We start from the raw sequence: 20,183 nt of genomic DNA on the forward strand, positions 1-20,183 counted from the left end.
CATCTGTGGAAATATACAAATAGCACCCTTCAGAGAAAGGCATGGCCTTCTCAGGGTGGGACGTGGATGGTCCACGTATCTGCTTTTCAGTATGAGTTTTAAAATAATGTAAATGGTTTATTTACAGTAAACAACCGTTTTGTTATTTGTTTTTTGTTTGTTTGTTTGTTTGTTTGTTTGTTTATTTGTTTGGATTGAATTTAAAGCCAACTCTACAAAATGGAATACATGTCTTACACTATCAATGAAGCCAAGGGCCTCGAGGTGAGACCTCTCATGCTCCCTAGGGGAAAACCTACTACAGTTTTCGGCCAAGTGAACACGGCAATGAAGCAGTACCTGATGACATATTACTATAGATCAGTGCATCACTTAACCCACATCAGAGGAGCTGCGTTGGAGACCTAGAGCCGCCCACAGGCAGAGAATGGGGGACTTTGGAATGTTCAGCACTGAATGGGATGTCCATACCACACTCCTCACCTCAAGGCTCAGGGATCCACGTGGGAGAGAGAGAGAGAGAGAGAGAGAGAGAGAGAGAGAGAGAGAGAGAGAGAAATGTTCGTCAGAGTCAGAGGCGATCAGACACATAGAGCTCTCCAGACACCGTGGAGAAAGGTGCACACACAGTGGGCACAAGGCCCGCACGAGCCGAGTCCGACGACATCCCTGCATGCACAACATCCCAGCATGGAAAAAGGGGGTGTGGTGGGCACAAAGCCCCGCCCCATTTCAGGAGCTTTGGCGTCTGATTGCTCCTGGTAGAGGCAAAGCCCATTTTCTTCAGTGGTCTGACTGGTCTTTTCTTACTTTTTTTTTTTTTTTTTTTTTGAGACAGGTATCAAATAAGCCAGGCCAACTTCAGATTGACCATGTAACCCAGGATGACTGTCTTAGCTTGAATTTCTATTGCTGTGAAGAAACACCATGACCACGGTAACTGTTATGGAGGATAGTATTTAACTGTGGCTGCCTTATAGTTCAAAGGTTCGGTCCATTATCTTCATGGTGGGAGGCATGGTGGTGTGCAGGCGGACATGGTGCTGGATAAGAAGCTGGGAGTTCTCCATCTGGACAGACAGGATGCAGCAAGGGATAGGGGTGTGTGTGTGTGTGTGTGTGTGTGTGTGTGTGTGTGTGTGGAGAGAGAGAGAGAGAGAGAGAGAGAGAGAGAGAGAGAGAGAGACTGAGCATCTGAAACCTCAAAACCTTCCCCAATGACTTACTTCCTCCAACAAGGCCACGCCTCTAATGGTGCCACTCCCTACTGACCAAGCATTCAAGTCTTTGAGTCTGTGGGAGCCAACCCTACTCAAACTACAATGACCCTGAATTTCTTCTGTCACCACCGTCCAAGTAACGGCAGTACGGGTGTGAGCCAACGTGCACTGTTTACCCAGCGCTAATGACTGAACTCAGAACTTCACACATACCAGGCAGTGGCTTCACCCAGCAAGCTGCGTCCCAGCCCTGCTGCTGTGATGGCCACCCTATATCTACTTCCCCCTCCGTATCTAAAGACCTTTGTCTGGTTGTCTGCCCCACTCACAAAGAGCCAGGTACAACCAATGGCTCAGACGTAAATAATAAACCAACCTAAATCCATCTTTGCCCACGAGGGTTCAAGAATGGGCCTGTGACTAAAGCTGACCCGACAGAAGCCTTGGGAGCGTGTTTGAAGGCAGATGCCAGCAATGGGGGATAGACACGTGAAGCTAGAACACAGGAAACAGATTCGAATCTTTGAGCTTGTCTCCACATCGAGGCGACCAATGAGAAGGAGCCAAAAGACATATCCTGGCCTCGGGGCTTTGGCCTTGGGTCAAGCCTAGTCCTTGATGATATATTTATGTGAAGCCGTGAATCTCCGTTATTGTTAAAACTGATTGCAACTGCAAGTTGCCAGACTAATAGAGAGTCAGGCCATCGTTGTCTTATTTTCAGGGAATTACTTCTGCATTCCCCTGAGGCCGGAGTAAATGGGTACCATATTCCGGAGTCCGTTTATGGACCCACACTTGATTAGCACCGGTGCTGGCCTGGCCTGCTGTGGAGATGAAGATGTCCCGCTCTTCGATGGTGCTGAGTTTTCAATGACTTTGAGTCCTCTGGAGATGGAAGGACGGCCTATTTTAGTAATTTCCATGGGAATGAATAGACGTGCACTCCAGCTATTCAAATATTTAACTAGCTCTTTTGTTGTTGTTTTGAATCCCAACAAGCTGCAGCTGCCTGTTTGTGTGTGTTGTGCCTTTAAGGGGCTTGCTGATTCAGTAGGTTCTCATGAATGCATTAATTAGCGTCCTCTCATATCCCCGGCCCCCGGGCCTGTGAAGAAGAAATGAGTGTTGGCTGGAACGGTTTGAGTCTTGGGGGTGCTCGATAAACGGAGGCTCGGAATTGCCTGCCCTTTGATGGGCAGTTTTGTGCTGGCAGCGGCTTCTGCGTGCACAGGCTTGGGCTTGTGCGGCTGCATGATTAATTTATTGGCCATTGCTAGTGGCAGGCTGATGAAACCTAGGCACCGGATTAAATCGTAAAGGGGGTGGGGGGCGCTAATCAGCTAGGCACATGAGTTAAATGGAGGAAAGGGGCCAGAGAGAAAAAAACGTTATGGGAAGGTGGAAAATGACTTATCATCTTTGAGATAGACCATCTAAGCCCAATCTTTAGACGCACCGTAGGCCTCAGCATTATGAGGATTTGAGCAGGGAGCACTTCTTAAAGCACTAAGTGAAGGACGCTTCTGGGGGAAATAAAGAATCAAGAAAAATGAACTGACTTCGAAGGAAAATAAAAGTGTTTGCTTGAAATCAAATTTCCATTTGCCTCCTTTTAAAAAAATATGATTTAGAAATATGGGTTTCCCTGGGAGAGGTTGCCCTCTGCCCGTCAGATTCCGGGAAGGCCAAGTCTTCAGACCATTTTTGAAACTGCAAGAATGTGGGCAAATGACCTTTCAGGTAAGTAAATGCTGTGCCAGCTACCCCTCGAAATCACTCTTCACTGGGAATCCTTGAGCCTTGGAGGCTGGCACCTCCTCAGTTAAACTCTCAGCAACTCTGGAAGTTAGAAGGATTAAAGTCAACCATGAAGCTGAGGAATTGTACAAAATGAGACATTCTTTCTTCTCTTAGTATTTCATCATCTTGCATAGTTTTCCTTTTTTTTCTTTTTTTATGTCCAAGAAATTACAAGTATCGTCTTTAGGAATGCTTCCCTCCCTGCCTCAGATTTCTTCCCGACCTGTCAGGTGTGACGAATCCCACTGCAGCCATCTTCATTAGAGGCTGCTCAGAGATGCAGGTGTTCACAGCAAGTGGGCAAAGAGAAGAGGGACCTAAAGCTTAGACAGCTGTAGGCGACACAATGAGATAGGAATCAGTGGCCCATTTCATCCCCCGCCTTCATTGCTCCCCATCAGGCTTCTCTGATTTATGCCGTGCATGGGAGAAACCTACAGTATGCTTATTAACATAGAAGCCATCCTGGTTGATTTTGTTTGTCAATTCAATCACGTTTCAAAGTGGGTAGAGGGGTCAGTCATTGTCCACATTATTCCCTGAGACCTCTGACCTAATCAATGGATTCATCCCTGGACAGGTTCCTGACTTGGTAGCATCACTAGGAGGTGGGGCTCAGAGGAAGGTCACTAGATGCACGTCCTCAGGAGTGATATCCTGCCCTGACCCTTCATGTGTCTGTATTCTCTGTCTCTCTGCATCCCCTCCTTCCAGAAGGGAAGAACGGCCTCCTATACTGTCTCCTGCTACCAGGATGTTCTGCCCAGGTCCAGGAGCCCAAGTGAGCATGGATGGACCCTCCAATATAAGACCAAGCCAAATTAAATCCTTTGTCCCTTGAGATCTTTCTTTGGGTGTTTTAATCAACTGTAACCCAGAAGTAACTGACACAGAGATCTTAACTTTATTCCAAGCTGGCTCACTCCGCTGTGGCACCAGACACTGCTCTGACTAGGCCTCCCTAGGTCCTACAAGTTCACTACCAGGACCTGTTCTGCCCATTTCCCCGTCCCCCTCTCATCCGTTTTCCTTGATGCCGCCAGGGAAAAAAAAATTATCTGAAATGCCACTGAGACATATCCCTGTTCGTAGGCGCATGGACCAATGAATGGCTTTACAGCACTGTACAGCACAGCCAGACGCAATCAGCCCTTAGCTTACAGTTTCCCCAGTCTCACCTCCTAGCAACTGAAGCTGCGATTGGCAGCTCCATGTTCCCATGACGATGTGACCTGCCTCTGTGTCTTGTTGATGCCTGGCCTCTTCCCAGTGTTCTCTCCAGATTCACCTTCAGAAGCTGTCCCCTGATCACATCAGATGGGCATAGGAAACTCTCTGCTGATCTCAGTTTTAATCACCCTATCACCACAGCCTGTTCACATTGGTGTCCCCGACTGTGATAGCTTACAACAAGGAACTTCTAGGCATTTATGTTATCCCTGGGCCACTCATGGAAGAGAGTCCTTCTTTCCTGAGACAGCTATGCCCAGTGCTGAAGTCCTGCAGCCTCTGCTGGTGCGCCCACAAGTGAAGAGGCTAGGTTACACAGACTCCACCACTGGGGACTCCCTCCTGCGAGCTCTAGCTGGCTGCCTTCAAGATTCCCTGGGGAGAACACGACCCGATATCATAACCATTAGGGCCAAGCAAGGCTAAGGCGAGCAGCCACCCAACCTTTCAGTCGGATCCTGAAAGGAATGGGCAACACATACTATCCTCACTCCACAGGGCAGGGACGGAAGCTCAGTGTCCAAGAATGAGGCCACCCGGCTACGTTCACCATGGTCTGTTTCTCCCCAAAGTTATTTCTTAAAACTGTGGGTTCTAGTGCCCAAGGGCTCCTTCACATGGGAAAACCAAATGCCTCATATCCAGACCAATAACAGTTAGTCAGTCAGTCAGTCACTGGGTTTAAGAGCTGCCATGGTCCACAAGATAGACAGGCTGTGAGTGGGAACAGGGGCTAGGAGGCATTCCAGCCACTGTGTGGGTTTTCTAGAAGCAGATTTCTAGTAAAATGTTTAGCAATTCTGCCTGATGCACCTTTCTTTTTTTGCACAGGGCGTGCAGCATGTCTCATATAGAAACGTCAAGCATCCAGGATCCACCTTTGATGCAGTGCTTCTTAGCGCACAGCTCCGGATCAGCAGCAACTGACATTCGACCCGGGGCACTCACTGCCTAATTCATTTGCTCAAGGTATGATAACGATGATGAGATGATGACCTCTTTTAAGACAGGTGGAGGACACCGGGGTGGGGCAGTTTCCTCTCTCGATCAGTGAAGCTTACAGGCAACTGGTGATGTAGCAGTGACTAATCGGTAGCATTTCAGGCACCAGTCTTTGAAGAGAACCAAGCAGGGGAGGGATGTCGGTGAGACAGGGCCAAGTCCTGTAAAGTGCAATGATGGTTAGGGAGGTCTTCCTCGGAAAGTGGAACAAAGCCCTAAATGAAACAAAGAGAACGTTCTAGAAAGAAGGAACTACAGCTGCAAGGGCTGCTGGGATAGCGCATGTACAGGTTGCGCTCCGGAGTGTGGAGCAATCTGGAAACAAAATCAAGTCTGGACTTCCTTGGTGAGCAACTCAATGGACAACTGGGGCTAGGCAGTTTTTGAAGTATTAGGTGAGGGGCGGGTCAACGCCGAGCGTCTGTTATGGAATACGTCAGGATCAAGTCTTTTTTTTTTTTCCGGAGCTGGGGACCGAACCCAGGGCCTTGCGCTTGCTAGGCAAGCGCTCTACCACTGAGCTAAATCCCCAACCCCAGGATCAAGTCTTATAGGATGGCTCCAGACTCCATCACAGTCATGCTGAAGGTAGGGTGCTCACTGCACATCCTCGGAAGCATTTTATGCCCAAATCTGATGTCTAGAAATGGGGTTCCTGCTGGAGACCAGAGGTAGCCTAGGTGTGGCTTCGGAGTCCTGTGACTGGATAACACACCCTAAAGAAGGAGTCCAGCTAGGGAGCACAGGGATCGGTCACCAAAGGAGAATGGAAGAGTCTGGAAGTGAAGTAAAGGAGGTATCTGAAAAATAGTCAGAGCTGAGTCAGTGGAGAGGAGGGACGGAGAATGACCTTCTCACAGCAATGCAGTGACCTGGCTGGGTAGAAGCTGGGTTTGGATGAATTTGAGGAAAGATGGCGGCTGGAGGGGGATCGGAGAGAGGACAACATCGCTTTCTGGGAGATGGCTACAGAGTACGAGTATACACGGGTTTAGCAATGGATGAGAAACACCCTGTAGAGAGGAAATTTGGTGTTTCAAGAGAAAGGCGGGGCCAGGGAAATAACCTACAGCAGGCAAAGGGGCAGAATTCAGTGTCCAGGGGCAGGACGGTGAGGGAAGGCAGGGCTGTGGCTACCTGTCCATGTGGCGTGGCGCAGGTAGGGGGCGTGGGTGTTGGGGCGCAGGTGGCAGGGGCTGGAGCTTCTCTTTAGACAGATCTGGTTTTCCTGAGGAGATGGTCCCTGGTGCAAACAGAATCAAAGATATAATAAAGGAAGACAAGAACAGGAGAGAGAGTTGAAACAAAAGCCCGAGTCAGTACGTGCAGCCCGGAGAGTCAAAGCCGGAACTGCTGGCATCATATTAGTAGAGGGTTTGCGTAAAGACACAAAGGAGAGGTGGGTGTCAACATGACCTGTGAACCATTTACAGAAGCCAGGCGGAGGATGCGGATCTCATAAAAAGCTAAACTTGGTTAAGAACGGGGGGGGGGGGGGGGGGGGCTGGGGATTTAGCTCAGTGGTAGAGCGCTTACCTAGGAAGCGCAAGGCCCTGGGTTCGGTCCCCAGCTCCGAAAAAAAAGAACCAAAAAAAAAAAAAAAAAAAAAAAAACGGACTGGGAATTTTCATCAGCACAGATATGCTATTTTATTCCGAAATCGTTAAGGAAGTAAAGGCATCAGACAGAAGGATGGACGGAAAGAAGGAGTATCAGGAGGAGAGAGACTCCTAGGTATGTGGATCTTCAGATGTGAGTCCTGAGGTGCCAAGACCCCACTGAACGAAAGCGTATTTCATCTGGTGGACGTCTGTGGAGCACATAGTTTGACTCTCCTGTTTTGGATCTCATTTCTACCCAGGCCACAAACCCCAATCCTGGGCTCAGCCGCGTAGATTGCAGAGCTCCAAGCCCGGGTCAGTGCGCGGGACTGTGGACAGGAGCGAGGGGGCAGTAAACCACTTGAATGTCAGAGTACAGATTCGGCTCTCGCCTGTGGCCTCCCTCATTTTAGGTTCTCAAGAGCGCGTTCCGACTCTTCTGGTGAGAAAGTGTGCAACGAGCCGGTGAGAACTTCTCAGGGCTCCACACAGAAAAGTTATCTGGCAAAGACGCCCATTAGCTTGACCACCAAACCACAAATGGACAGCAATGAATAATACAGAGTCCTCCCAACGCACTCAGAACAGTGTTAATTACTGCAGTCAGAAGGAGGTGAGGTCATTTATTTTTCAAAGGATTAATGAAATGTTTCTGCTTGTCACCTAAGGTGTTTGTGGACGTCTGAACTCCCTCCTCTCCAGACCTTGTCTTAGCAAAAGACATTATGAGCTGTCTCGTTTGAGTAAACAAGACACTTATTTTACTATAATTATGTTCTCACTGTAAAAGCGTTTATTTATTTATTTATGTTGGAGACAGGGTGTCTTATAGACCAGGTTTGCCTACCACTCTCTCTGTAGCATGACCTTGAACTTCTGATCCTCCTACCTACCCCTGAGAAAATAATAAAAATTTATAAAACATACTACATGAGGAGAAAACCATATAAATAAGTATATTCAACTTGTTTGTACTTTTTTAAAACTAAATATGAAACAAATATTCTTACGTAAAACATGAACTTATTCTGGATAGAAAATTGAAAATGTAGAAAGTAGAAAAAATTAAAATTAACTGTGACCTTTTGTCACTCATATTCTGACTTTATGATTTTGCTTACTATATAAAAATGTCTGGGGGCTGGGGATTTAGCTCAGTGGTAGAGCGCTTACCTAGGAAGCGCAAGGCCCTGGGTTCGGTCCCCAGCTCCGAAAAAAAAAAAAAAATGTCTGGAATCACAGTGTCCAGTGACTAAATGCTCAATACAGTTTTCTGTTGCACACGGCTTACTTAATATTACACTTTACGAGCGCTCTTTATCCTTCGTGATTTCGGCATCACGCAGCTGATCACTCTGGATTTACTGAGTATCGGGATCAGAACTTTGGCTTTGTGCTACAGAGGCAGCTTCGTGCCTGGCCACGTTCTCGCCTCTTCTTGAGTGTTCGTTGTTGGTGGTAACCGTTTTTTTCCTGTTTTGAGCAACACGTGAATATACGGGTCATTTATGTAACACTGCGCTTTCATTCGCCATAGAGCCAGGTTATAGAATCTCCAGAGTCAATATTGAACTCGGAGCTCAGAAACATCTACATGATTAATATTAATTATTAGCACGTATCGACAGCATGTCTTTCACGTGGGCACGCAAGCCCCTGTTCTGGTTTTGTCTCTGTGGCTATGGTAAAGCACTGACCAAAAGCACAGTGGGAAGGAAAGGGTTGATTTGGGTTACAGGACCCAATCACCGCCCATCATGGATGGAAGGCAGGGCAGAACCTGAAGAGGACCCTGGAGTCAGGAACTGAAGAGGAGGCTGTGAAGTGGCACTGCTTACTGATTTGCTTCCCATGGCGTGCTCAGCTCAGCCTGCCTTGTTATATCCCCAGGACCAGCAGCCCAGAGACACACAGCCAATCGTGGGCTGCCCTTCCTACATCATCTGCAACTAAGAAAACGCCCACATACATGCTACGGGTGAATGTGAAGGAGACGATTCCCAACTGAGGCTCCTTCTTCCCTGGTGTGTCACATGACGAGGAAGACGACCGGTCACAGCCTTTCCTGTCCACGTTATCCCTTGTCCTGTCCACGCAGGGGTAGAGCATGATGTCACACAAATGCATGTGTGTCTTGTCAGGGTGTCTCAGGAGTGCACATGTGTCCTGTCAGGGTGTCTCAGGAGTGCACGTGTGCCTTCAATTAGCAGTGAGAAATTCAGATGTTACCATGAAGTGTGATGGATGCTGTTCATATCAGTCACAGCGGTTTTCATCATTCAAAGGAGGAATTCCATTATTATTAGTCCACTAATTTTTATAAGAAAAGTTATTTAATTTTATCAAGGTGTAATTCAATAGAGACAATCAGTGCAAGTTTGTGCCTCAGTGCTGGATTCTTGGTATATTGTAATAGGATGGGGTACTGGATCCTTTTTTTTTTAAAGTTTTATTTATTTATTTCATGTATGTGGGCACACTGCACCAGAAGAGGGCATCAGATCCCATTACAGATGGTTGTGAGCCACCATGTGGATGCTGGGAATTGAACTCAGGACCTCTGGAAGAGCAACCAGTGCTCTTAACCGCTGAGCCATTTCTCCAGCCCCAGGGTACTGGATTCTTAGTACATTGTAGTGGTGTGGGGTACTGGATTCTTAGTGCATGCCAGTGGCATGGAGTTGTTCCGTCATTCCTGTCTGACAGGTGAGGAAGCCTCCCTGCTGCACACCAATGTAGACATTAAGGAAGTCGTGCGAGCTCTGGCACAGTTCCTGAGCACCTAGCCTGTGTGAGCAAAGGCCCCCCAGAGCTGATTATTCTTAGGCATGTGAGAGGGCCTGAAGGCACGGAAAATCAACCCTGTGTGTGGTTCACACAGTGGTAGAATTAGGGTAGAGACCCTAGGCAGCCCAACCTCAGAGTTGGACGATAGTTACAACCACCAAACCCGTGGTTTGAGACACAGCCTCACCTCTGGGCACCCAGAGGTGGCCCTGGCAGGGTCTAGTAAGTTCTCTAGGGAGTCGTATCATCTCTAAAAGACTAGCAAGAGAAAGAGCACCCCACCCATGCCAAGAGCCCGGGAAGGGGAAGTGTGGCTCTGTAGGACATAAGGTAACAGTGCATTATCCTGTAAAGTCACAACACTGTGCTCTGGTGTCATCTAATAGAATAGTAAATGTGTCATCTCAATTAGAATGCAGGTCCCTTGAGGCCCTACCGCTCACTGCCACTCATGGGCTTCACCTGTGGGTTCCCGGTAATCACTACATTTAGTGTAATCCAACCCAAGAGTGCCTCCATCCTCCTTGACCCAGGGTCTCTCAGTTCCCCTTAGGGCAACTCCTTTCAGACGAACCCATCGGCATGTGGAATCATTTTCTAATAATCTAGGTCATGGAGTGTGGACAGGGCAGAGCGTAGCAAAGACCAGGCCAGCCTGTTCTTGCCTTTCTGTACATCTGGAGGTGATTTTCAGCCCATATTAGAATCCAAAAAATAACCGTGCTATTAATAAAATGTTCAAAAAAAATGCGTGAGCACATTTGGACGGTTTTATTTCCACCGTAAGGCTAACTCAAAATGTTTTGGCAAAGAACAGAGCAATGGCGTTTGCTCAAGCATCTCGGAACTCCTCTCTCCCAGATGCTGCTCGAAGGAAGCTGGAGATGCCTGGGAGGTGGCCTCAAGTCCAACCTGTCTTGCCCTGCAAGCAGAAGAACCCTCTGACGATTGCCGAGCTGTTTCAGCTGGCCAGTTGTTTTGCACATTGCGTTAGACCAGGAGTTGCTGGCACTGCAGAGATGGAGCGAGTGCCTCAAGCAAGCTCTGTGTGCTGGGATGAAGAGATAGCTTGCCTGGCTCGAGGAGTCGTTATTTTCAAAGCACCCCACCCCCAACAGGCACACATGATTGCAGAGTAACTGCCGGTCACCTCGCTCCTCTGGGTCAGCATCACCCTGCCACAACCCGCATGGCTACCCACAGTAATAACTTAGAAATCCACTTGCCTAGTTTTATAATATTATCCTCACCAAAGTGATGGGAGAGGCAGCTTCGATTTTCTGCCAGCCCAATGGGCCACCTTTGGGTTTCTGTGGGTGGTGGTTGTTAACGTCTATTTGAGTTTCACAGCGGCAGATGTGAGGAAAAACTGTTGCAGGGTACAGTGCAGGCACCTGAGAGCCACACTCTCCTTCCATGCAGAGAAACCCCTTATCCAAACGTTAGTGGTGGCCACCTGTCAATCAGGAGTTGTTCGATGGGAAGGATGTAGTTGAGTGCATGGCATCTTGCCGCACCACGTCAACACACTTGGGCACTGGGAACATCTTGCTGAATGATGCTAACGATTGTGGGGTGGGTGAGGAAAGGTGCCTTCGACATGGACGGGCACTCAATAATTACTGATTATGAATGGCGGTGGCTGCCAATGCCACCTTAAAAAATAACCACATTATTTGTTTACAATATATATTCTAATTCATTAACAATTTAGTTACTTTTCTTGTGTGGGCATGTGCATACCAGGGTACTAATGTAGAGGTCCAATGGTGCTGTAAAATTATAAAAAAGACTTGTCTTTTACTCCACACTAGGTCTGGCACCGCAGTGCCCCAACGTATCTTGTAGATGTCTTCATCTCAGTCAGCAAAGCGTCTCACCCACTCTGCTCCATCCCACATCACACTGCCAATGGCTTCTCTCTGAGCCTGGCAACAATCTCTCTACCCATCCAGTCCCCAAGGCAGGTTGCCACCATGCCAGACACACACATCTCAATTCCGTGGCGGCCCAGTGTCTCCACCACCACATAACTCTCTTAAACTCAAATCACCATGTAAAAGAACACATTACACAATAACCTCTGATCCAATCGATAAGATATAATTTGCTCATCTAGACACACAGAACCCTGTACACATCCATACCTAAAGAACATTCATAACAACTTGTAAATGTGCAGAGAGGAATCTTAACACCGGCCTCCGTGTTCTCTCGGCGGCTTCTCCGCCTCTCTCCAGTCTCCTCCTCTTCTCTCAAACTTTTCTCCTGCCCATTCTTCCTTCTTGTCCAATAACAGGCCTTGTTCTATCTTGTACCTGCCTTCACAGGTATGACATCACCCTACAGTCAAAGGGCAACTTTCAAGCATTGGTTTTCTCCTTTCTCTACGTGGTCTCTGGGGATTGGACACACATGCACACACATGCAGATGCACAAAGGACATACACATGCATATACCTATACACACATGCACACATATACACATATGCACACACATCCATACATACATACATGCACACACGGCATGCATACAACACACACATCACACACATATGTGCATAGGTGCACACACACAACCATACACACATACATATAACATGCACACACATCCATACACACATTCACACATACATACACACATGCACACATATGGCTTTACAGTAACTTCCATTGACAGATCAGGGGATTCATTGATCTTTCAGTTATTATTTGGAGAAATTTTAAGGTTCCCATCTGTCTCTGGTATATATATATATATATCTCAACCCAGTTTTGTGTTGTGGGCAGGACACTGGTGTGAGTGTTCCAGAAATTTTCTGGGTGATTCCAGAGGGCACCGAGGACTGGAAAATGCTGGATAAGGGCAGGTAAGCAAGAGCATGGGCATCTACATGCTCAGTTCACTCGGACACCCCTGGGACAGCCACCGCACTGCCTGTGGCCACTAATGCCTGCATCATTCTCCTGGCATCTCCCTACAGTTCTAGCTGAACTTGGAGAGGCCAGCATTTCCCTATAGAACACTGCAAAATAAAGAAATGAGAGCCCTTAGTAAGGCTTCTGGATTTACCAAACAGGTATGTCTAAATTTAAATTTTAGATAAACGTTCATAGTTGCCATGATTATGTCTCACATAATAGTTGGAAATATTTAGATAAATTGTTTGCCTGCGATTCATAGTCTATTGCGAATCAGTGAGAATCACTCCCTCAGGTCCAAGAGACTCTGAAGTCACAAGAGGACACAAGAATCTCGGGGTTCACTGGATGTCATTTTCGGAAACTTAATTCATCTTTTCACTTCTGTTTTCTAGAAACCATGGTGTGAAGCAGAAGCTTCACCTCTGTACAGGTCTGTCTTACACTCCAGAGGGGACCTAAGACTCTCGAAAGAGTTCATGTAGCATCTGACTATGCTGACGACGCATTCTCTCTGCCCTCCATTTAGCCTAGGTCCTCGAGCCTCTTCCTCTGTAGTGTCAGGACCCTGCCCTCCAAAACCTCATATCCTGAGCCCAAGCGTCTACATGAGCTTTGGTGGGACACTTACTAGCTTTAAGCCCACAGGTAAGATTGGCAACACTGCTGGGCTCGGCTTCCTTTCTTACATCACAGGGGTAACAGTGTCTACCTCACAGGGCTTTTGTAAGAAACTAACTCAGGTGCAGCCTGCTGTGAGGTAAGTGTTCCTCCCAAGCAGCGTCTACCATGCCATACCCTGGCGGAAGACACACACTGGTCTGTCATGTTTGGCAATGAACTCACAGACACAGACACACAGAGACACAGTTACACATAGAGAAACACAGACACACCCGGTGACATGTACACATATAGACAGACACATGCAGACATACATACAGACAAACTAAGATGCACATAGACACAAACACACAGATCCCCCCCACACACACACACAAAGAGAGAGAGAGAGAGAGAGAGAGAGAGAGACTCAGATACAGACACACAAATATGCACACACACAAACACAGACCCACACACATTACATATATACAGACTCAGGCACAGGTACATGCACGCACGCACACACACACACACACACACACACACACACACACACACACATGCACAAAACTGTCTACAAAACAATGTAATCACTAAAGACATGGGTTGAAAGCTACAACAGCATGGTGGCATTCTGATTTAGGTATTCTTGTACTCCCTTTGGCCTGACAGTAAATTGGTGAGGGTTTCTGGGAAGGGAATGGATAATATGTTACAAAGGTCTTAAATATTAAAACCTCATGACCCAGAAATGTTATCTCTAGCAATCAATCCCAAGGGAAACAAGCCAGGGAATCGGACAAGGATTTATGCACAAAAATGTCCATTAAGGTGTTACCCTTAATCATAAAACCTGAAGATGATTAAATATGTTACAGTCTATTGACAGAATAAAATATTTAGGAGCATGAGCATTTTTATTTATTTGTAGGAAATGTTAATTCTATTAGGAAACCCTTAGGGACATTTTTTTGATACTCGGAGAATAGAATGTCTACATGAAAGATTATTCCAAGCATGTGGCAACTGCAGGCAAAGGGACGCATTGGAACTAGAGATGTGTCAGTAATGACAGAGGCAGTCGTCGGAGACGCTACTCCCTTGTAATGACAGGGCACAGGCGACTTTACTCCTGTCCCGTCGATTTATATTTTTAAAACCACAGTAAAAGCATCATTCTCACAGCCTCTGAATGCAGTCAGTCCAGAATCTGAGGACCACAGTTGACTACCATGGAAAGCTGTTTCCCTCTGTGAGCTTCTGAGGAAAGATTAGATTATCCCCTCCTGACATGGGGAATGGGAATGTCTCCTCAGTGGTCTGTCTTGAAACATATCCCTTCTCTCTTCCAGACTTGGAACAGCTCAAAGGAAGAGCTCAAAGGAAGCAAGTCACGCATACACACACTCACACTGAGCATGGCTGTAAACACATACTTTCTCACACACACTTTCACACAGTCACACACACACTTGTGCAACCTACTCGCATGCACTATTGCATCACACACATTCACACACACTATGCCACACAATACTCTCACACATACCTGTACACGTGCGTGCACGCACACACATGCACACTCACACACAATACTCAAACACATGCATACATATACACACGTACTCACACACATTCATAAGTCTCACACAGTCTTACAAATACTTGCACTCACGCTTGCATGCACATACCTAGGCACATACAGATATCCAAGCATATACACACACAGGCACACACACAAGACTCTCACATATACTTGTATACTATATGCATGCACACACACTCTCACACACTTGTATATACATTTTCACATACACAGTCATGCATGCACCCACGCACACACGCACACAGCTAAAAACCATGTGGAGAAGGCTGTCAAGAGGAGCTCCGCTTGGTGACAGGTCTTGAGTGCTACTTTGAGAAGTGTCCCTCTCATACCTACCAGGGTTACTGAAGCTCAAATGCTTGTGAAGACTTAAAGCTCCACCCAGCTTAGCATGGGCTAGAGGTGCAGAATGCTAGAAGTTTGGGCAATTGACCACAATGTGTGAAGGTGACCAAGCACGGGAGGAATTCTGAGTGAAGCCTCTTACCTCAGATGCATGACAAGCAACATAGGGAAATGAGGGCGTGTGTGTGAGAACATCACAGAACATGTCCGATTGCCAGACAAACCATGAGGTTTCCACATTCGGTACAACCTTACAGAACTTCTCACAGTGTCAGGGTGCGAGTGTCCACTGCAGGGCCCTGTGGTGTGAGGCACCTGCGTGTTGTAGTCATGTGTGTGTGTGTGCACACAAGTTTCTGCCTGTGTGCATTGTGTGGAGGCCAGAGGTAGATGTTGGGTATCTTTTGCCAAAGCTATCTACTTCATTTTTTTGACAGAGTCCCTTGCTGAACCCAGAATTTGCTGATACCGTTAGAACGACTGGACCCCCCTCTGCCCAAACCCCACCCCCACCCCCGCCATGGCTGGGGTTACAGGCACACACCACTGAGCCCAGCTTCTAATGTGCGTGCCCGCTTGTGCAGCAAGCACTTTAGCTACTGAGCCATCTCCCCAGCCTGTCCCAGATGTTTTCAAAGGCGCATTCCCAAGAATTACCCTCCTGTGCCCCACCACTGACAGGTGAGAAGGAAAACACTGTCAAATCCAGTGAGGGGAAAGACCCTTGCTATCTCTTGTGGAAAGTCAGCAGCTATTCAGGAGTCTCCAGACAAAAGAAAAATACGGAGTTTAGTAAAGGGCAGTAAGTGATCCAATCCATCAAACACAAAATACAAGTGCCACAAATCCCTGTGCGGTCCCGCAAGGCGTCCGGAAGACCCACCATCCATCTTGAATGTCAGGGAAGAGCACACGGGACCAAGACAAGTGCTGTCACTGCTTCCTCTCACACGTGATCTGATGGCCCACAGCGATCCTGCAGGTACAGGGGTGGCCACTGCCTCCTGGGAGGCCCACAGGAAGGACATTATCAAGTCGGAGCCTGAGAAGGTCCGGACAGTGAAATGACCGGCTTTGCTGTTTCGTTTGACGAAACAAAGCCACTCTAAATTGCAGGCTCTCTAAGGGCAAAAACACTCTTGGAGACCCAAAGGGGGAAGCAGACTTTAAATGTGCTGTGTTTAACCTCGTTTAAAAAAAAAAATCAAAGAAAACACAAAACTCTTCACGAGGCCTGCGGGCTTTTAAAACCAGAACAGTTTACATGAAAATATGGATTTTGCTTTTTTACTTCTCTTTAAAAAGAAAGAGACAACGCTGTTAATAAGCAGAAGTACCCTTTAGACTTTAGACAGGGTCGGCCGGGTTACCTTCATAGTTAGTCTCTGAAGGGCCGCCCCTGCGCTCTAAGTCATGACGTCATGATTGACAGGTCACACGGTGGGAGGCTTGCAGCCATTTGCCTTCTGCCTATGTGCTGGACTTTTATCAGTTAAAACAAACAAGTGAGATTTTTTTATTCGCATTCTTTAAAGAAATAAGATAATATTCAACCTCACGCGGGAGATGACTTTTTGGTATTAATGAGTCCATTTGCGCTTTTTTAGGAATAGATAAAAAGGTTCATCTATAGGTAAGCTGAAAGGTAAGAGGTTCATCTGCAGCCCGACTCTCCCTAAAGACAAGCAGAATTAGAGAGAAGCAGCGTATTTATGGAAATTCAAATTTTTCCCTGTCAGGAGAATAAATCCAAAAAGATAAATTTTTAGCTTCCACATAAAATGAAGTTATAGTTCTTTGACAAATGATATTCTTTGTTGTCATGACAACGGAGCCTGCTAGAGGTGTGCATCGAGAAGCCTGCCCATAAATCAGATGTTTTAGGAAGGGGCTAAAGCAAACATTTCTAGACTGGTCCCTAGATATACTGCCAAAAATGTAATTATAGACATTTGTATCAGTCTACCGTATAGCGCAGCAGCTCCAATTTCACAAAATGTTAATTAAAAAATCTATTAAATCTATGCCCCTTGGAGAGAAATTATTATCACACCTAAGGTTGGAAGTCAATGCAGCTCAGTGGCTGTGAAAATTGGGCCGGTGGAGTCAGAAAACGGTGCTGATCTCTACACAGTGTTGGGATGAGGGTTGATTAGATTCTGACTCCCTAGAGAAGAAGAAAGACTGGGGAATCTCATGATGCTTAGAACTCAAATAACACGGAGGAGTAATCAAAGATTTGAGGGCCGGACTAGGAGAGGAAAAGCTGGAAGGCTGAAGTGAGCGCATCCAGCCCAGAAAGACAAACCATCAGCAGCTTCCGAGGAGGTTAGGAAAAACAGTAATTAGCTTAGAAGTCAGACTTTAGGGGGATATTTTCTGAAGACCAAGGTCACAACATTCCACCCCAAGGTCACAGGCAGGTTGCCTGAGGGTACCTGTCCTCAGGCCTGTAACTTTTGTTTTCCAAACGAAAGTTGTCCGGACAACACTTGAAAAACCACATTTCACACAAAACCCGGGTTGCTTCTCTTTGGAAATCGGGTGGTGTGAGAAGCAATCCCTGGATTCCAGACAACTGGAGCTGGAACCGAGGTCTGAAAAATGAGGCTCCACGCAGACAGGAGTGTCGTTCACACCTCTGGGCCCCGGACTCAGTCCCGGCTCCAAGAAGAGGCAGGGCGCAAGGCCGGAAGGATGGATGGATGCACGGGGCGTGGCCACCCCTGCTGGAAGGCTGCGGGTTGGCTAAGCCACGTGCCTGTTGCTCTCAGCAGCCATTTTCTCCGTTGCTTTCCGCTGTGCTGCGAGGCAGGCTATGTACGTTACCTCCCGTAGTGAATTTCCACAGGATCTCCTCCTGCTGGCCACGTGGGTAGGCCACTGAGAGAGCAGCAGCTCTCTCACAGCCTTCAAAGACTGTTAGGTTCGGTCCCCCAAACTGGAGCTCCTTTAAAGTGTGTCCTCATCACACACGCAGCTAGAAGTGCGACTTATATAAAATGATCTTCCAAGGCCCCTGTGGTTCCTGGGATGACATAGGGGCTTTGGATCTTAGGGACTCCACCGTGTGAAGACACTCAGGTAGTGTGTGTGTTGACAATGGTCTCCGGAAAGATGTTTCCAACATTTATCCGCGGGACCTGTCACGGTGATCCACTCAGAAGGATGTTGCTCTAAAACTGTCCCTAATCCCAATGACAAATCATCCCTAAATGAGGAGGAGAAGACAAAGAGTCCCTGAGAAGATGACGGGAACAGAGCAAGAGAATGTAGTGTTGTGACTATGAACGTGTCAGGGAATGCCAACAACTGCCAGCAGCGACCAGAAGCTCAGGGATGCCCTAGATCTTAGAAGAAGCCAACAGCACCAAGACCTCAAGTTCAGCTTCTGATGTTCACAATGGAGAAAGAAGTTTCTAAATGGTATCACCAAGACTGTGACCCCCGGGCGATCAATTTGAGGGGACTGCTAGCTACCCTTGTGTCAGAAAAGTTCCCCGCAAAACATTGTCTGATTGTCCTTTAAGCAGATTGGTTTCACCTGAGTTCTTAAAACTTTGCCATTCCCATGACCTCTTAGCTGAGAACTTCTCATTTCCACTCAAGTCTTTCTGACTGAAGTCCCACACAGCCTCAGCCATGAACGGTCCCACATCACAGCCAAAGTGATTCAGTTGAGGGGTCACTTAGGCTTCATTTCCCTCATTTGAAGATGGCTTTGTTCTGTGTGTGGAGCTATATGGTGGCTACATGTCACATATTGTCAGGTGGTTCATCAGACTAGCACCTATTTAGTTCTCCAGGTCACCGGACACCGTAGATATTCACCATCCCCTTTTATGGAAAAGAAGTCTCAGACACAGAGACTCAAGGCCCATGGTCAGAGGTTTCCTTTGTCTGGATGGCAGGACTCTGACTGGGGCAGAGACGGTGGTGACGGGAAGAGTGGGGCCTGCCAGTGCCTTCAGCATGGGGACCTGAAACAGTGGAGCTGGGTGGGACTGTGTGTGGGAAGTAAACACTTGGATATGGAGCGATGGCTGGGCAGTTGGGACCATTGGTTGCTTCTGTAAGAGGACCTGGGTTCAGTTCCCAGAACCCACACAGTGACTCACAACCGTTTGTAACTTTTAGGGGATCTGATGCCTGATTCTGACACCTGCAGACACCAGAAACTCGCACAGTGCACTGAGCCACAGGTGGGCAAGATGCTCATAGACATAAATAAGCCAATCTGCTAAAACTGTCAATCAATGTACTTGGAGTTGATCTGCTCCGTTTGCAAACAGCTGCACCAATGGCATACGAATGCTCTGGTCTGCACTTAGTTCTACACCTTAGGAAGTGGCTGTGGGATCAGTGAATGGACACATGGAAAGAAAAGGGTCAGAAGAGGAGCTTCACTCCCAAATGCAGGTGTCATGGAGAAAATGGAGGGATTGGGGAGCGGGGAAAGTGGGAGAGGTTTGAGGGACATCAGAAAAGAAACGTGGGCTGGAGTTGAGGGAGAGTAAGCCATCTCAGCTAATCCAGAAAAGTGGATTAGCAGACACTCGGTTGGCCAACAATGGTGCATCTCTGGCCTCACGTGGACTCCTCCCAGGGAAATTGGTTGGCAGCTGGAAGGGAGAACTTTCACTTACATGTTGAAGAGGTTTAAACTCAGAAGCTGCTAGCTCGCTAGGGAAACTCCATGTCAGATGTGGAGATTGCTAATCTCCATTGCCAGATGACCTCATCACAAGGTCAGCACTGGGGTACACAGCCCAGAGAAACAGTGCTTGAACTGGGGTAGGAGGCACAGAGAAACAGTGCTGGGATCATAGATTTGACATTCCAAGCTCAGAGAAGCAGCCAAGAATGGAGTTTTCATGAGCTTTCTTGGGAGTCTATGCATGGCTGTCCGGAGTGTGAATGGCCTTATGGACTCTTTTAGGTCCCACTGGGTTCCCCCTGCCTCCCTCCAGTTCCCAGGGTGCCTTCTCTTTACACTCACACAACTGCAGAGGGTAAGAGTCTGTGGCTAACAACCAATAGTCAGGGTCCAGAATGATTTGA

The 20,183-nt window shown here is 47.4% G+C and overlaps 1 protein-coding gene across 2 annotated transcripts in view; it reads right to left on the bottom strand.

Moving 5' to 3' along the window:
* The window catches only part of Ntrk2 (neurotrophic receptor tyrosine kinase 2), a 314,011-nt gene that overhangs the window by 157,348 nt on the left and 136,480 nt on the right, over window positions 1-20,183 (bottom strand).

Source organism: Rattus norvegicus, chromosome 17, assembly GCF_021556685.1.
Source record: "Rattus norvegicus strain SHRSP/BbbUtx chromosome 17, alternate assembly SHRSP_T2T, whole genome shotgun sequence".
Lineage (NCBI taxonomy): Eukaryota > Metazoa > Chordata > Mammalia > Rodentia > Muridae > Rattus > Rattus norvegicus.